We start from the raw sequence: 19,020 nt of genomic DNA, 5'->3' as shown, positions 1-19,020 counted from the left end.
CTGGGTTCGGAAACCACTGAAGAAGTTCCTTTTGGAAGGAGGAAGCACCAATAAATCGAATCAACCAGATCTAAATACAGGGAATTGAGCAAATGGGAAGCAGAATCATCTTGTCTACATCAATGTTATTCCTTTGAAAAAGTGGCAAGAGAGAATGGGTGCAAATTGCATTGGTTGCTTTTGGTCAAACAATAACAATCAATCCATGAAATTATAAATTGAAGGAATTGCGAGAGTGATACATTTCCTCAGGATCTTCTGAGAGGTTATGCAAAGGATCATTTTTGAGTGAAATATGGAGGAAAGCTCTGGAATATTCTAAATCGGAGTAGAAATTGATACTGGAGGTGTACAATGGTTTTCATTTGTGTCAACTTTATAAAAATGATTTTCTTAAAAATATATCAGGCGCATCCTCTGCTTTCCAAAGAATTAAAAACGCCAGGTAGAAACTTGCTTTTATGTACATTTTCAAGAAATGTATTCACTGTTAGTCCTCTCCACACTACTAATGAAAATCATGTTTCATATAGAAAAGGAGAGTCAAATGATTAATGCTCTTGCAAACCCATTACTCATATCAATGCAGAAGCGAAATCTTCACAAAAATGATCCTACTCCAATGTCGAGACTGATTAGAAGAGAAACATTATGGCCAGCAGTACAGGACAGATTTAGAACTGGCCACACAGCAGAGGATCAGTCCAGCCCCACTCATCATTTGGTAAACAAATACACCAAACAAAATAACTCCCCCCACTATATGGCACTTTCCTCAACATGTTCTGGGCACTTGTTCTAGTAAACACAGAAAAATTGCGAGAGAAGCTGAGATCCTCAGAATCATGTGTGCTTTTAGCTACACTTACAATGGGTCTATAGGACTATGGGTCTATAGAACTCTTGAGTCTATAAGGGATTATGATTGGCTTGAGTTAGATGCAGTCAAATGGCAACTAGTCATATTACAACAACCATAATAAAACAAGACCTCTTTTCAGCCTAAATACCTACAACCTAGTGGAAACCTTGCAGAAGACAGCTCACTACATACCACAAAGAGGTCACTACCGCTCTCGCTGTATGAAGATGAAGATGGTTCCGTCATTATAGCGATAACAGGAAATGGACCTCAAAGGGAAATGGGCATGGTTACAACAGGCAGACCAAGAATACAAGAAACTCATTTTTCAGAGATAGTCTCCATTTGGAAAAAGAAAACAAAGTTGTCATGCCTCGGACTCACAGTCACAGAAATATCAAGATTGCGACAACACTTGGAATATTTTGGAAATGTCTCCATGCCTCTTGATGGTATTTCTGCTCTTTTGTTTTGCATGTGGTTGTTATACCAAAATCGAATCCATGTAAAGTAAACAGATAATGTGCATACTGTTAAAAAAAGTGTTACCTTAAGAAACCAATTAATGTTTGAAGGAAGTTCTGGAATTAAATCCAGAAAATAGGATCAATAGCCAGATGGAACAGAAGGCAATGGTACTAGGGCCTGTTCTGCCATTTCCTTATCCATAGAAAATGTATAAATGCAATCACAACTCCAAGGCATACCTAAATCATACCTCTCAACTCACAGGCTTTCAGCGGGTGTCACCCACCTTGCAATAATCTGAATCACTCGCCAAGCCCCCTACATGGCCATACACTTCAGTGGTCCTAAACCGCCAAAATGTATAATCGGGTGTTTATTACCCACCCTGGTGACACTAAGGGTTGAGAGCTATGCCTAAATGTGTATGGACAGAACATCAAAATGGAGAAACTGCCACTGGAATCAATGGAGTAGGGCATTTAAAACGGGAAAACCTCTCCTGTTACAGCATTAGCCAGACAGACTAATGGACCCAACCCAGGAACATAGGGGAAAGGAGATAGTTCACCCTATCAACAATGAAGATTCTTGAAACATGAGAGATCCTGAAGAGAAGAATTATGGAGAGAAATAAAACACTCTTAATGCAATGATTCTAAGGTGGGCTCTAGTCCACGCTTAAAGTAGAAATGTTCCAAAATAAAGACCCTATAGAACAAAAGCGCTGGAAGCATTCTAAGAAGTTTCAACAACAAGATGAGCAATGGCCTTGTAATTTTGGTTCTATCAAATGATTTCCAGTATGTTTTGGAGAATCCATCCACAAAGCAATGGAACGGTAGGGAAGGGAACGATGGAGGTCTGCAGTTGTCGGCAGAACAATTGTAGACAGTTGTTTCGTTGCTGAAGGACCACATTTCAAGTCACACCTGTTTGTTTCAAAGCCTCCGATCACAAGTGGAGCGATGCAGAGGTCTGCAGAGATCTGCAGTTCTCAACATCTCAAGGCAGCAGACACGCATTTGGTGACTGTAAAGTCTGTAGCATAGTGGCATCTGCATGGAACTTGCAGGGATTTTGGGAGGGGAATCTGGAAGGTGGAGAGGCATTGAAGCTGGCGGTTGGAGAGACTGAAAGACCTTTCTTCAGAGACTCCTGTTACATCCCCTTTTAATACATATTTATAATACCTTAATGCGTTAATAAATACCAAGTTATATATATATGTAACTCCTGTTTCAGTATTTATGCTTCATGTGGCGACGAGGAAGTTTGGAACGGCAGTCTTTGATCGGATTGGAGAAAACTAAAGTTTGCAGGTGAGGCTGCCAAGAACCCTGCTTTTGTGCATGATTTATAATGAAAAAGTGAGTTTATAGCGAGAACGAGCAGTCATTGAATCATATAAGTGCTCGAGTAGCGACTTACGGGGTCTGTTGATATGCGTGTGGGCACCTCGAGCCGCGCTTTGAATATACACACAGTCCCGAGCTGGTTGCGAGCTTGCAGTGTGTAGGAAAGCTGATCAGTTAAAGGAAAGTACCCGCAACGCCGTGACGTGTGCTGCGTACGTGCGGGCATATTATGTCGGGTGGCCTCATAAGACGGTTGCGATTAAAGCGGCCGCTGTATTGTGAAGGCATCAAAGCATACGGCACATGCACTTTTGATGAACAATACAATTGCAGAGTGCAGCAGTGCGTGTGATCGCACGTGTGAATATATATTAAAAAAAAAAGGGGTTGAATTAGGATCGAGTGATCTGCTCCTGCTCCTACTCGTCCCAGTACTGCTATATGTAAACAAAAAAAAAAGAAATTGGAAACAAAGATATGTGAAGAGGATCATAACTTAGATGTTATTGGATGATATTTCTAGACGGAAGCAGTGTACAGGTGAAACACTGATCCACATAAGGAAGTGAAGGAAAAATAAAAGTTTTTTTCTTATTATTGTCTATATAAGTGTCTCTGCAGTAACCATAGACAACAGAGGAGCAGGTGATCTACCCATTGCCAGGAACATGACGATGCACACTGTTCCACCGCCAGCCATGTTCTTGCTTGGGGCTGGTGAACCAAACTTGCCATGGAAAAGATGGCTGAAATCGTTTGAGCATTATGCTTCTGTAGTTTGTGGAACAAACTACAGTGTAGAGAGAAAGAAGTCTCTGCTACTTCACTGTTTGGGACTAGCAGGTCAAGAAAAGTATGAGGACTTTCCAAATTTACCTGATGAAGGGGATTTAAATGAATATGAAAAATGTGTTGCCAAATTGAATAAACATTATGAAAAGAAATTGAGTACAATCTTGGAAAGGTATAAGTTTGGCAAGAGGTCGCAAGAGAGTGGAGAGAGTGTGGAACAATTTATAACTGTTCTGAGAAAGTTAGCAAAGAATTGCAAATTTGGGCCACAATTAGATGAAATGCTCAGAGATCAATTCATGCTGGAGTGTAATAGTGCTAAAATTAGAGAGAGACTTTGGGCTGAAGACGATCCTGATTTAGATGTAGTACTGCGTATAGCCAAAGAGGTTGAACATATGGAGAATTGTGTCAAGACGCTTGAGGATAGAGTGAAGAAAATCCTATCAATGCAATTCAAATGACAAAAGCTGACAATGGGAACAACCAAAATGCAGTGGTGAAAAGGAAGGAGGAGCCCAAGATGCAAAGCACTTACAGATACAGTAATGATGTAAAAAGAATAGGAGTTGCAAGTGGTTATGGAGGATACAACAGAGGACGGCTCATGAGTAACAGACGGCCTCAAATGAGTCAAATGAGTCAAAGAGGTAGAGAAAGGATTAGGACATGCTTTAGGTGCGACAGTCCCATGCACTGGGCCAACAGTCCTGAATGTCCAGCTATCCACATTATATGTAAAAACTGCAATGGAAGGGGCCATATGGCCAAGTGTTGTAAGGTCGATAAAGGAAGTATGAATTGGATTGGAGGTCCAGAGAAATATGAAGAGGAAGAATGTGTCTTTGCTGTTAGTGATTCTGCGAATGGCATGGAACTGGAGAGTACCAAGACCATCATTACGATTAATGATGCCCCAGTGAGAATGATGACTGATTCAGGAGCGAAGTATACGTTGCTGCCCGAAAGGTTATGGAGAAGAATTGGTCCAGTATGGCTTAATGAATCAGACATTAATACAAGTGCTTATGGTGGCGTGAAAATAGATATTATTGGATGGTTCGAGGTGAAAATTGGCCTTCAAGGATAGAAGTGCCAAAGGAAAAGTCTACGTATCAAGAAAAGGAACAATGCCTCTACTTAGCTGGACGCATCAGGCATGGCTGAAGGTCAGATTGGATGCCAGTGCTGAGGAGTCTATATATGTGATTGAATCCAAAGAGATGTCACAGAGGCAGTGAAGAAGGAGGTGTTCAAGGATGAAATAGGCTGTGCGAAAGAGATTATGCACAGGATACAGCTCAGAGAGAATTGTAAACCGGTTGCACAGAAGCTGAGAAATGTGCCTTTAGCCATGAGAGATGAGGTAAAAAGTGAATTGAAGAAATTGGAAGAGTAGGGCATAATTGAAAGGATTGATGCTTCGGAACGGGTATAACTGTTGGTAGTAGTGAGGAAGAGTTCGGGAAAAGTGAGAGTGTGTATTGACCTCAGAGAATTTAACAAGTGTATCATCCCTGAGAGACATCCACTTCACAACATCCGAGAGTTGCTATCAACGATGGGGTCAGCAAAAGTGTTTTCGACCCTAGAACTTACCTCTGCATATCACCAATTTCGGCTGTATAAGGACTCAAGGCATCTGACAGCGTTTATAACCCCAGAGGGTTTGTACCAATATAAGAGAATGCCATTTGGTCTTATATGAGCAGCTTCAGTGTTCCAGAAGACCATGCATCACATATTTGATGGTGATTAGGGCATTATATTTTTTCAAGATGATATCCTTGTATTTGCTAAAGTTCAGGTGGAGCATGACAGAATTCTGGATGGAGCATTGAGGAAATTGCATAAAATGGGCATGACATTGAGCAGAGAGAAGTCAAAGATTCATAGGAAACAAATTGAATATCTGGGCCATGTTATATCTGAGCAAGGGATTATGCCCAAGCCAGACTTGATGTCTGCAATCAATAATATGGCTACACCTAGTAACAAAGAACAATTAGGGAAATTCTTGTGGATGGCTGAGTATTACTCTAAATATGTTAGAAGGTTTGCTGATCACACAACTGTGTTGAGGGATCTCACCAGAATAAATGTCAAATATGAATGGAGTGAAAATTGTGAAAAGGAGTTCAATTACATAAAGAATGCCCTGACAACTGCGCCGGCACTGAAGAACTTTGTAAGAGGACAGCGTACAGAGATCACAACGGATGCCAGTAATGTGGGCCTAGGTGCGGTGTTGGCGCAACTACACAATGTAGAGGAGAAAGTGATTGCGTTTGCCTTAAGACTGTTAAAGGGAGCAGAAAAGTTGTATGCAACTATCGAAAAGGAGGCTTTAGCCATTGTATGGGCAGTGAATAAATGCGGGAGTTTTGTCTGGGGAACACAATTTGAGATAAACACGGATCACAAACCACTTGTGGAACTATTCATGAACAAGGGACTGGACAAATTATCGGCAAGGATACGTAGATGGGTTCATGGAATGCAGGAGTTCAATGTAGTAGTTAAGTGTATTCCAGGAGTGAGGAATTATGCTGCAGACTGTTTATCTAGGCTTACGAATGTCCAAGAAGCAAGTGGGAGTGAAGATGAAGAAAATCAACAAGAAATAATATGTATGTTACAGGACACAGCTGTTGCTAAGGAAGAATGGATGGAAGACATGAGTAAAGATGTAAAATTACAGTTTATGATGGAAAATATTAACAATGAACATGTTCCTGTCAACAAGATCAAGGAAGCAAATGTGCAAGGCTTATGGGGTGTCAGGGATGAGTTGAGTGTACAAGATGGATATTTGCTTAGAGGAGACAGACTAATACCACCTGAAGACATCAGGAAGAAAATAATTGATCTGGGACATGAAGGCCATCAAGGCATTTCCAAAACCAAGTCCAGGATAAAGAATACATATTGGTGGCCGGGATGTGATGCAGAAATCGGGAGGATCATAAGAAACTGTATCCTTTGTAATAAGTTTGATAAGAGTTGCGTGAGTAATGAGTATCCGATGGTTGTGACTGATGTGCCAAGTAGACCATGGATGAAAGTAGGGATTGATATAATCGGTCCGATATCGAGTGAAGGAAGTCAAATGTTTTGTGTGGTAATGATTGATATTTTAAGGTAGGCAGAAGTGAAAATGATGTCGAGTATCACAACCAAAAATATTATCAATTTCATTGAAGAGGTATGTGGTAGGGAAGGATATCCAGCAGTTATCCTATCAGATAATGGTGCTCAGTTTGTCTCGAGAGAGATGGATGATTATTTAAAAGAAAAATCGATTAAGCATGTAACTACTGCAGTGTATCACCCACAGACTAATGTTGTAGTAGCAAGATACAACAGGATCCTCAAGTAGCCATTAGATGGGCATGGGCCAATGGAATGAGCTGGACAGAAGCAGTAAAAAATGTCATTATAGCACATAGGTTCACTCCGCACAGTTCTACTGGTATATCACCATTTGAATTGAGTAAAGGTAGAAAGGCAACTACCAAGTTATGTCCTGGATGGATGGGTGAAGTGATAAATATGGGAGTAGTAACCAGTAATTCTGCAGATATGATAAGACAAAGACAGTACAGTAATAAAGCATGGCATGACAAGAAAAGATTTAGGCTTAATGAAACATTAGAAGTAGGTTGTTTTGTGAGAGTGAAGCTTCCAGAAGCTTTGAGAGAGAAAAGCATAAAGTGGTCTGATCCTATTCAAGTTATTGAAGTGTTTAAACATGCCGTAAGAACAAGTGATGGAAGGGTATGGAACAATGGAAGAATTATGTGAATGGGTGACAAAGCTAGTGGCGAGAGTATTGGTAAAACTGATGTTAATGTAAATAGAGGAAATCAGGACTTTTCCTTACCAGTAAATTCTATATATCCACCAACTGGGATATAAGCTTCTGTATCAAGGTATGGGAGAAAGTATCAAAGACCAAAGTACTTAACAGACTATGAAGAGTGAAGATTTGTCTAGAAAGAAGAGGGATGTGTAGTATAGTGACATCTGCATGGAATTTACAGGGATTCTGGAAGGGGAATCTGGAAGGTGGAGAGGCATTGAAGCTGGCGGTTGGAGCGTTTGAAAGACCTCTCTTCAGAGACTCCTGTTACATCCCCTTTTAATACATATTTATAATACCTTAATACGTTAATAAATACCAAGATATATATATATATGTAACTCCTGTTTCAGTGTTTATGCTTCAAAGCCAAGTGTCAAGGATGGCTGGTAAGGGCTCATATAAATATCGTAGTAACTATGTGCCTGTAATAATTGATAACATGGTTCAGCGTGGCATACTTTTGAAGGAGCAGGAGGTGCCTACACTGACTGAGCCCATGTCCCATTTCGGGCATGTCGACGGTGTCCTTAGGACGATATTATTATATCAGACTTTTCCGTACAGCAGGAAGCCAATGCCAAAAATAAGCCTCTGGTGGGGAAAGTAAAGGGTATACTTAAAAATCTTGCAGTGCTGCCAGTTACCCCCATAACGGGGCAAACATGTATGCATGTCTACCCTGCCAATGGCACTAGTCCTGAGATACGACCTGTGATGTCCTTGATCAGACAAGTATTAATGACTCTAGTATGTTGGACCTAAATGAGGGGTGTCATGATCCCCCGCAAACCACCAACTAGAATGGACAGGAAGGGGAGAGCAGTGCCCTTCTGCAGGAATATTTTGTCATTACGGAGCAAGGAGATCTGCGGTATGGAAACTCTCCTATGCTAAGGGAGCTGCTGCCTACCAATATCTCGATCTCTGCTGTTTTTTTTAATGGGGAGAGTCGCGCTCCTTTACATCACCCGCCTAGAGAAGCAGATGAAAGAATACATCTGTCGGCTCCTATGATATCTTCCCTGAACTCTGTATTAAGTGCTGTCAACATTTGAGACGAAGTTTGAGCGCACACAATTACTCTGAGTGAAATAAACCTGAAGTTAGAAATGCTGAATACTTCGGCTAGATTGGGGAAAATAAACTCTAATCTTCAAATAGTATCTGATATTGTGTCAAAGGATGCACTCATTTGGTTTTGCTCCCAGGCCATCACAAGTGGTTAAGGTTGGTGCAGAGGCTGTTGCATCTGCAACTATAGGATGTCCAGTTGATTGTGGGAGTGTAAATGATACAACAGGATCGAGAAATGCCACCCAAGAGGAAATATAAAAATATTTAAAAAGGTGGACATAGCAAGAGGAACTTGTGTACATTCCTCCGATCTCTACATCTCAAGGAAACGGTGGCAGAGGAATCCTTTGGTAAATATACAGATCCGGGTGACTTAAATGTTTAATTGGTAGAAACGCTGGCAGAACTGGCAGTAAAGAAGAAGGTTTTAACCGATATAGACTCAGCAATCCCATGAACATCTAATACGCTTAAGAGAATCCAGATTGATTGGGAACAAATGATGCATACTTCGGCACCAAAGAACTTAGATTACGTCATTCATAAAGATTGCACATCTGGAGCCCCCATACCGTAACTAGTCCATCACTAATGGGGCTTCCTGCTCCTTGTAAACAGGGGGCTTCTTTGCCACTTCACAACGGGGGAAACTAGAGTAAGCCAGAATCGATGAATCTGTGTGTTCTGAAAAGGTCTAACATAAGAAGCCACTGTTCCAGCGATTGTGATTCGCGGAATGTAGCAGGTTCACTGGGTTGTCCTAACATGAAATTTGTTGTTGCTCCTCAATGGACTAGTTGTTGTTCTTCATGCAGGGGTTGTAAGGCAACGGTTTCTGAGTTTAATGCATCTCAAGCCACAGCCGTAGCAGGCTTTTCCCCCTATTTGATTTTAGAATTTGTGTAATTTGCAGACAACCAGCTTCTGTTAAATTGTTCAAACATTTTAGCATTATTTAGCGAAATTCCTTGGCTAAGGCTCATTTCAACTAAGCCAAACTACAAAAAGGGGACTTCTGGGATACACTGGCACTATAGTGCATGTAGAGCTGACCCTAGCCCTGATTAAATATACTCTGTGTGTATCTTTGTGTGGTTATTTCAACTAAGGACATTGAAGGTGTAGACTTCTTTGATGAATCTAGAACTGATATCATAGAATTAAAGTTCCCGTCTAGAGCAGTACATGCACTCCTTACGGAAAAAGCTGAGCGCTAAGAACCATGGGTTTGCCATCTGCACCTTAGCTGTTTGCATTCTGTGCCGCTGCCCCTCTATGAGAAACCAGTCCCTGTGTTGCAGCCTTCATGTGGGATCTCTAAGTCAACTTATGGCTGAAGACATAATGCCTTCATGGACCCGGGTGCGATGATGAAAATATTATGGATTCATGGGAATAATACTGGGAGGCTCTGTTTCTCTGAGGTTTTAAAGGCACATGCCGGACGTGCAGAGGATTGTACTTGGTTGCCTGCAGTTGTATCTGCTGAAAATGAACTCAATGTGGGGGTGTGCGGGGGGGCATTGTCTGTAGAGAAATATGCTGATGAGATAACCTTATTATCATGGAACGTGAGAGGTTACTATGAACTCATTTGTGATTGAGGGCTTAACTCTGAATTAGCTATGCATTCAATTCTTTCCTTACAAGAGACTTGCACTCAGAAATCCTTAGTCTGGAATGGTTGATAGATCTTTCAACAGGAGGCCTCCGTTTTGCAGGGTTGCATACCATCTGGAGGCTTGCTTATAGCAATTAACCATAAATGTAATCATAATAGTATTATAGTCTCGGAAAGCACTAAGTTAGTTAAAATGTGTATCAGAAATGCATGGAGGTTATGTTTAAGCCTGCTGGTTAACCTCTACTGGCACCCGTTACCTTCTATGATAAATTACTTTATGGATGCCTTCAAAAGTTTATTGGACCAGTTTAAGGTTGAATCTCCGGATGGGGAAATCATCCTGGCAAGTGACTGGACTTCTATTCATCATTTGGAAGAGGATAGTGCATATGGGGATTCTGCCAGTGGAGGGAATATCAAAGGCGATTGGAAGATATTGGAAGAAATTGGATTGAGCTATGTAGTTAATGGGATCTTAAATGGTAACTTTATCAGAGATATCCCTAGCAAGCCAACCTGGAACAGAGATGAACTATGCTCCAGAATTGATGTGTGTCTTTCAGACTGCTTTTACCATAGATTTACACAGTTGATAGTTAAGACCATCCTTAATATGATCAATGCATGTTGGTGGTGACTATTGGATGGGTTTTAGGAATAAACTATTCTGATGCGTGCAGAAATGTGGAGGTTAGACAAAATGGAATTATTTGGAATCCCAAACAGGCTGAAATCTCCAATCTAAAAATGTGTAGATACTGGTCTTCGTCTACGTTTAGGCAAACATCTATTGCCTTCTCCTCTCAGGTTTTTCCACCTTTATTTATAATGGTGTGGTGGAATCAAATGACCAAAGACACTGTCCAAATCTTGGCTCAAGGGTCCACGTATATGATGTGACCTTGCAGAGTCAGAAAAGGCAAATGAGACAGGAGATAAAATCGCTAAATAGTAGACATCTAGACCCTGGATTGAACGTGGGCCTTATTCAGAAACTGAAACAGAGTTCCAAAAATTGGGTTAACTCTCATAGATACCTGCTAATGCAGAAAGATAAGTGTATGTTAGAGACAGTCTTAAACTGTAATGGGAAGAATTGTCCAACAAATCCAGTTGCAGAGAAGCAATGGATAATGTTCTTTACTCATTTGTATAAAGGGAGTAGGTAACCCCCCGTGGAGGGCTTAGACAATGGGGATTGGACCCTAAATATCATAGAAGATTCGATTTTAAACATAGTGAAGTCCATCTGTAATTCACAGGCACGTGATGCTGCCCATGAATTTGGGCATCAGCACTTTATTTAATTTTTATAAATATTTTGGAGGCAAAAGATTCCCCAAAGACATGGAAAACATCATTCCCATTTTTAAAAAGGGAGAATGTGCTAGTCCAGGAAATTACTGTCACATTGTCCTGGATGCGGACAGTAAACATTTTGCCAGATGGGTTTCAGGAGAGGAATGGGCCCAGGGGTTTACGCTCTTATCATTAACATGCTCATAGAAAATGCCTGGTGCTTCTCCCTTATACTTTGCCTGTATAGGCTTAACACAGGCGTGCTATGGTGGACAGTTCCAGCTTTTGGGCTAAATTGAGGAAATGGGATTTTCTGGGTTCATTATTGGCCATCCTGATTCACCTACATGCGAACACATGTTTGAGGGTGAGGTTGGACATGAATGGCAGTATGTCAGATGAGATTCAAAGCACTAGTGGGCACAGGCAAAGTTGTGTAATGCCCCCCTGCTTGTTTAATTTATTCCTCGCTGACCTGGGAGAATATTTAGATCCTGTTGCTTCCGTACCACCAAAAATTGCTGGAGAGCAGATTGCCCGGTTGAGCTATGGAGATGACATCTTGCTATTAGATCCGATTCATATAGGGTTGCAGAGGCTAGGTAACTGTTTTAATAACGACACAGCTTTCAATGCCTTAAAGATCGATGCAACTAAGACAGATGTCATGTGTTTCAAGGGCCCTAGGGGCAAGCCGGCTAACTTCTCTTAGAAGTTAGGTGAGGTTAAACTGGAAGTGATCAGTGATTGACATTTCTTTTCCATTTGAACAATTCTAAACTGCTTACCCTCCAAACATACTCTCTAATCCCTTGTGTGGTGCTTGGCCCTAGACAGCGCTGGTGAGCCGCTTATCTAGATAAAGAAATTTCAATCAATGACATGCCGATGTATGTGTGATAATAGTTGGGTATATCGGCAGGTACGAAAAAATGGTTTTTTGTCCCTTAATGCGTTTTATAAACTGGAAGTGGTCCAGATCGTGAGATATTTGGGTTTTACTTTGGCAAATGCGTCCCAACCTGCGACTGTATATGAAAAGATGTATGAGAAAGACATTGAGTTTGGTGTTCAAATGCAGTTGATTCTTCGAAGTACTGCAAATTTACTTTAATTCCTCTTGTGAAATTGTATCCATTTAAAGTAATCCCTGCTGTTCCTCATGGTCCTGTACTTGCACGTTCGGAATGCTCCCAAGCCCTAGTAATTCTGCCTCTATCTTTCATTGTTATATTTGCATTCCACTCCCATGTTGTTGCCCTGTGGGCGCTTTGAAACACAATTTACTTGAAATATAAGCACCTTACAAATGCACAATAAATACATAAATAAATAAATGCTCTAGAGGGTAGATCACTTTGTGAAGGCAACGACTTTGACAAGTTGGAGGGGAAGATCTGGTGAAAGGCACTGAATCTCCCGAATGGTTGCTCTGGTGGCTCTGATAAGATAAGAATTTGGTTTGTTTTCCATGCTTACCCTGGTTCCTTGGAAGGTAATTACTATGTACCTTGTTTGTGTGCGCTCAAACTTCGGAACATACTAAGTGGGAGGCAATATAGCATATAATATAGCTCGCTATTGCAACTGAGCAGAATGGACTCCGGTTCTCTCACAAAATGTAAACACAAGTGTCTGAAAGCTCTGTCCGGTATAAATGTGAGCAGTTATGAACATAGGACAAACCAGGAACTGGTTAAAAGGAAATGATATGAGCAAGACTGGATCCAAACATGCAACAGCAGTGGTTGCTGTAAATTATTCCAGGACTTAGCTCTGGAAGACAAGAGCTATGGGACTATTCCTTCTTGTGTCATTGGATTCCCAGCTAGTCGGTGCCGTGTATTAAGTAGGCGGCATTCACCCACAGCCCTCTCACCCTCTTAAAAGGAACTTCAACCTTTGTAGTGTCGAGCAACACACTAAACCTCTTGTGCACCACCTTTCAGCCAGCCCTACATCACAGCTACAGAAATAAAGTGTTAGAATTGTTGTCTTATTTAACTTTCATGTGTTCTTAATTTACTTTGTACCTAAAATCTATGTGGCTAATAAACATTGATGATCAAAACTCTACATTCTGACTCTTGGTGATACAGGTTTGGCTATGAAGAACTGGAGTGTTTTTTTTTCACTAGATAGTCCCTTTCGCAGGCAGGCAGGAGATGTTGTATGCTGTCATTGGATCCCCATTCCCTTAAGGGGACCATCAGGGACCCAGTCGAAAGACACGCCTTATTTCAGTTCGTTTTAGGAGGAGGTAGAACCATCAAGGGATAGGAGGTTGGTTACACTGGGATTGGGAAGAACTGATCATTGTCTTGGGCGGGCTGTAGCCCACCACAAAGTTGCAAAAGTATTGTATATTTCCCTTGGCAAAGGTATTTCAAAATGTCTCAAGTCCCCACCCGCAGCAGCCACCCCGCTGAGTCTTTTCACACAGTCTTCTTCTTTTAAGCTTTTTTCCTTTTAAAACAGGGCTGTAGAAGCTTTAGTCAGTGATTAATGAAATGTGACAGAGACCCTTTTGTGGCAATAAGACCCGAGGCGGCGGGCCAATACCGCCCCAGGTAATGCCCTCAGGGCTGTAGTTACAGGCCCTAGCGTAGCGAGGGCCTTAACGAAGCTCCGGGGGCATTACCGTTGGCAATATTGGCCCGTCGCCGAGGGTCTTATAGCCATTAGTACCCCGGCTCGTTAGACCGGGTTACTAATGGCATTTTTTCTGGTTTCGAAACGCTGCTGCCACGTTTCGAACCAGAAAAAAAGGGTGAAAAAAATGGCCACCGGGAAAGGGAAAATGTAGTTCGCTTTCCCTTTCCATGGTGGCCACCGGGAGCATATGCGCTGGGAACAGAAGTATTTCCAGTGCGTTCGCTCCCAAGAAAAGAAGAAAAAAGAAGGTAAGTGGGGTTGGGAGGGCTGGGAGGGGATGGTTTGCGGGGGAGAGGAGTGGAGGGAAAAAAAACGTACCTGAGTCCCCGACAGGGGAAGAAGGCAGCCTCCAGCCATGGGGAGGCTCGGAGCGGGGATTGCCCCATTTCGAGCCTCCTCATTGGCTAAGGGGCTGCCATGCCCCTCGCTGGGAACAGAGTACCCGACACGCGCAGGATGCACTGGCATACAAGGGAATACCGTGTGATATGGCTCGTAAAAGAGCCAATTCACACATTGTATTCCCGGTGTGCAGTGCGTGCCGGGTACTAATCTTGGATAATCTGAAACTTCTTTTAAGTGTTCATGTTTGGTCACTTTCAATCTGTGCCACCTTCAAGGTAATCTGCAAGACTGCACCAAACCAGGGCCAAAAGCAGGTGATTTAATCCCACATGCATCTCTGCACTGTGTCTTTCCATGTACAAGGTTGTATAGCCTATGGGGCAGTGTACAGCAATCTCAAAGTATAAACCAAGTGGACAGTCCTGGCAATTAGGCTCACATTTTATATTATTGTAATACATTGTAAAATAGAAAATAGAGTGTAAGAATATGTCTTGCATTTTTTATGACTTCTGTCTAATGGTTTGTAAGCATTAGTATCTTTTGTCTGCTTTTTCCATTTGTGTACTCCGGAATTCAGTTCTGTTCTCTTTTGTTACTTTAAATGCAGATTACTGTTATGTGCAATGCTGGAAATGGACATTCCTTACTATGGGATGCCACTGGTTGGGGAGGGCGAGCTGCTGAGTTTGTCGTCAATCCCCCATAAGCATTTGCCTCTTAGAAGAATATTTGGGAACGCCTGGCAAATACCCAAGAGGGGAGTATGTCTTATAATGTAACTGGAAAAGTTTAAAAGATGCACAGGGTTTAAAGTAAAAAGGCTGTATTTAAATAGTTAATGCAGAGTATAATTCTAGCAAATAATTTCATAGGCATCCCGGTCAGACGTTCAAATGGTCTTTTGGATGTGCCTCACCCCTGGTCCTTATGAGTTTGAATCCCATATTCTGGACACATGATGCCCAGTAACCAACTGAAGGGTGAAAATGGATTTTGCTGGATCCCAGATCTGGGACAATCCGGTCTAAAGCCCAGCACTGGTTGTGTGGCAAAACCTAAAACATTTACTACTGATGAAGAAGTGTGTTCATCCCATAGGATTAGGTTCAGATCCATTAAGCATTCCTGAGATCTCTGGAGATATTCAGAATTGTGTCTGTTACCTGTTCAGCATGTTGGAATTATGGCAGAGTGGTACCCTCCTTTCAACCTTCCAACCTTCCAGAGTTAATAAAATGCGTAAGAGTCAATTGATTGCTTGTAGCACCTGTTATTCACAATGCTGTGAATCAGGAAAACTGTGGCAGCGAGCAGTTCACAAAACAACTTTTTTATTATTATTATTATTATTGTTATTATTATTATTGTTATTATTATTATTATTATTATTATTTTTATTGAAAGGAATGATGTCATCTGATGGATGTGCATAGGAGTTTAAGGCTAAATCTGGGTTATGAAGGCATTACTGGCATATATGTTGTCTGGGTATATTAAGGTGTGCCGGCATACATGGTGGTACATGCAAATGCAGACTATTCTACCCGCCAAGTTTCCCACTCCTATGAGTGACACCTAGAGCCTGCTTTGAAGGGTCAGGAATGAAAGTAAGACACAATTTAGACATGGTTTTGGCTAAATAATATTATTGAAAAAAATAAAAGGGGTTGGAAAATGTCTTGCTGTCCCTGTACTAGAGGTTTCTCCCTACCTAAACACAAAACTAAGTAACTGTCAGTGTCTGAATGCCCAAAACAAAACCATCCTGTGTCCGAATCACTAGCCTGACCCTCACTTTCTAATGAAATTAATCTTAAGGTGAAAAAGAAAATGGGCCTCATTATAAGTTTGGCGGTAGCCTTGCTGGTAAAACCAGCAGGCTGCTGCCAAACTTCCGAAAATTGCCGAAGCCCGCGAATAAGCAATTACCGGGCATTCCGGCCCCGCTGGTCCCAGTAATTGCCCATTTGCGGGCGTGGGAAAAAAAGATGCTCCCCATTCCCATTCAGCCCCATAGGGCTGTATGGGAATGGGGAGGTCGGATGCACCGGCACTGTTTATAACGGTGCCGGTGCATCCGACATGCTGTGCTCACGGGTGCCTTTCTGCCCGCCAGGTCCGACCTGGCAGGCAGAAAGGCACCCGCGAGCACAACTCGTAGGTTGCCGGTCTGGGAACTACGATACCGGCAAGCTTACCGGTACTGTAGTTCCCGGACCGGCAAACTTATAATGAGGCCCAATGTCTTTGGCCGTCAGTGTTTCACAAGTGTTCAAAAACAAATAAATAACTGCAACATAAAGGGGGTCATTATGAGTCGGGCGGTAAGGGATACCGGGCACGGGTAAGGAGACCGGTGCCGGTAATCCCTTAACGCCCGATTCCGAGGTCCCTTGGAGGGAACCGTAAGGAACATGTGGTCTGACCACACGTCCCTTACGGGTCCCGCTAAGGGACCACGGCGCTAATAACAGGCTTGCCATTCGCCAGCCCGTTATTAGCGCCCTGCTCCTTCCCATTGAGCCCTATGGGGGCTCAAATGGGAATGGGGAATAGTTTGTTCAATGGGGACTTAACGGTCCCGCCATGGTCGGAATGCACCGGTAAATCCCCATTGAACAAGACCGGACTCGGACACTGTAGGGAAGGCAGCCATGGTGCTAATAGCAACATGGCTACCACCCATCTCGTAATGAAGCCCAAAGTCTCTCAAAGATATTGCTTGTTAATCCCGAGAGTGATACCCTTCCCCTGGATTCTTCTTCATAATGAAAACAGAGGCCAAAAACCATATAGGCTGGTAGTTGCCAATAAAGAGGCAACACTGAGTGGATTGTGGTATGCCAAATGCAAGGTAATCCAGCTTTATTTGCAATGCAAGGCTGGGGGAAAAAACATGTTTAACAGCCAGGTTCTCACTCAAGATTTTCTCCAACATTTCAACAGGAAATAGCAGTTTATATAGTCATTTTGATGTCATAGTTATGAAAATCTATCGCTCCTGGTCATCGGTTCCCTCTACTAAGCTACATATAAAATTCTATATGTCCAACAATATTGATTGGATAACTCTTTATTTAAGATCCCACCCATAACACATCCATAAAATGTGCTACATCATCATGTTTGAATATTATTGGTAGGCTCTAAATTACTTCTGCAGTGAAAAGGACATGTGCTTATGGGTTAACATGCAGTCACACACTCCGTAAACAGGTGGCGTGATGACATGTTTTATGTAGATGGGACAAGAGGACAAGCATTTTGCCTTTGTTCTTAATTAAATAAAACAGCCCATGTTATCACCGCCATGATGTCTCTGAGTTTCAAAGACAAATTTCCAGTAAATCCGGTCATCCTTATTCTTGCAACAGTACCCACCATTCTGTTATTGACACATTTATGAATACTGTTATTATGAATCATGCTGCTTTTACCATGTGCACAGTAATTATTTGTCTTTTTAGCCCCATCCACGTTTCTCTGTCATGCCTAGCCGATCGCTGAGACATTAATCTGTCTGTCACTTGGGAAATTTTCTGGGATGTTCAGTTCATCCCATGGACTTCAAATAGTCTGCCGTGTTGTCGTACTTGATTTACCTCAACAATTAAACGCTCACAATGGTATCTTGTACCGTTATGTAACCCTCCCCTATGGACCCCTGGGCTTTTATATTCTTTTGAGGCAGCCTCCATCTAGCACTGCAGCATTTTCCTGAATTAAATGTATTTGTTCAATAGCGTGCTTAGCTGGGGCCTCTCTTAAAGCTGTAGAGCTTAATTATCTGCTGTGTTGGTGCAGTTTAAAATGGCAACTGCTTCTCACGTTGTTTTCCTCTGCAGGACAATTTTATTTTGCTATCTACCAATTTCCTGTCACATGATCTCCCTATAGGTAGCAGCAACCTTATCTGCCTACATTTTTCTGCCCTACTTGGGTAGTTCATCCCTATCTCGTATACACACCTTCCTGTCACCTAATCTATTTTAAAACACACTAATTGTGCAAGTTAATGCCTCATGTGTTCCCTACTTTTGTGGCACAAAATAACTATTCCTTGTGCCAGCTGCATTTACATGAGAACTTAAAGTGCAGTTTCAAATGTGTCCTTTCTTATCTTATGATTTTGTTTCTTCCGAGGAAGGCAGGTGGCAGAAACTGAACATGCTCTCTAGTTAATGATTGCACACTTCAGTAATTTCTGGACAATAATAGTTCTTGTCTTTTCTCTTTCAATATAAAAGTCACATATATTTTTATCTGTGACCTTTAGATTGCCAGGCTACCTGGTATACTCTCTTGCCAGGGTTTTTCTGTTTCCCTATATTTACACACTTGTGATTGCTTGGTATACTTTCCTTCTAGGGCTTCTTGTTTTTACACATTTGCAATTGCCTGGTATACTCTTCTGTCAGGGTTTCTTGTTTCACACACTTGCAGTTACCTAGTATACTTTCCTGCGACGGCTTCTTGTATTCCCACACTTGCTATTGCCTGTTGTACTCTCCTGCCAGAATGTCTTGCAATTGTCTGTCTCTGCAACTCCAACTTTGATAGTTTACCCCATTAGCCATCTTGGCTAATTCCTTTAGTCCATAGTTTATTTCCTCATTAGTGTTTTGCTCCCACTTTGTCACCAATGTCTGACTGAATCCTACCCTCCCTAACCTCCTCC

The 19,020-nt window shown here is 41.9% G+C and overlaps 1 protein-coding gene across 1 annotated transcript in view; it reads left to right on the top strand.

Annotated features, from left to right (window-relative positions):
• Positions 1 to 19,020, top strand: part of LOC138514489 (platelet binding protein GspB-like) — a 1,350,980-nt gene that overhangs the window by 424,963 nt on the left and 906,997 nt on the right. The window lies entirely within an intron of this gene.

Source organism: Ambystoma mexicanum, chromosome 12 (genome assembly GCF_040938575.1).
Source record: "Ambystoma mexicanum isolate Mex_15411 chromosome 12, UKY_AmexF1_1, whole genome shotgun sequence".
Classification (NCBI taxonomy): Eukaryota; Metazoa; Chordata; class Amphibia; order Caudata; family Ambystomatidae; genus Ambystoma; species Ambystoma mexicanum.
The sequence above is the reverse complement of the archived record's forward strand: the minus strand, read 5'-3'. Positions and strand labels throughout refer to the sequence as shown.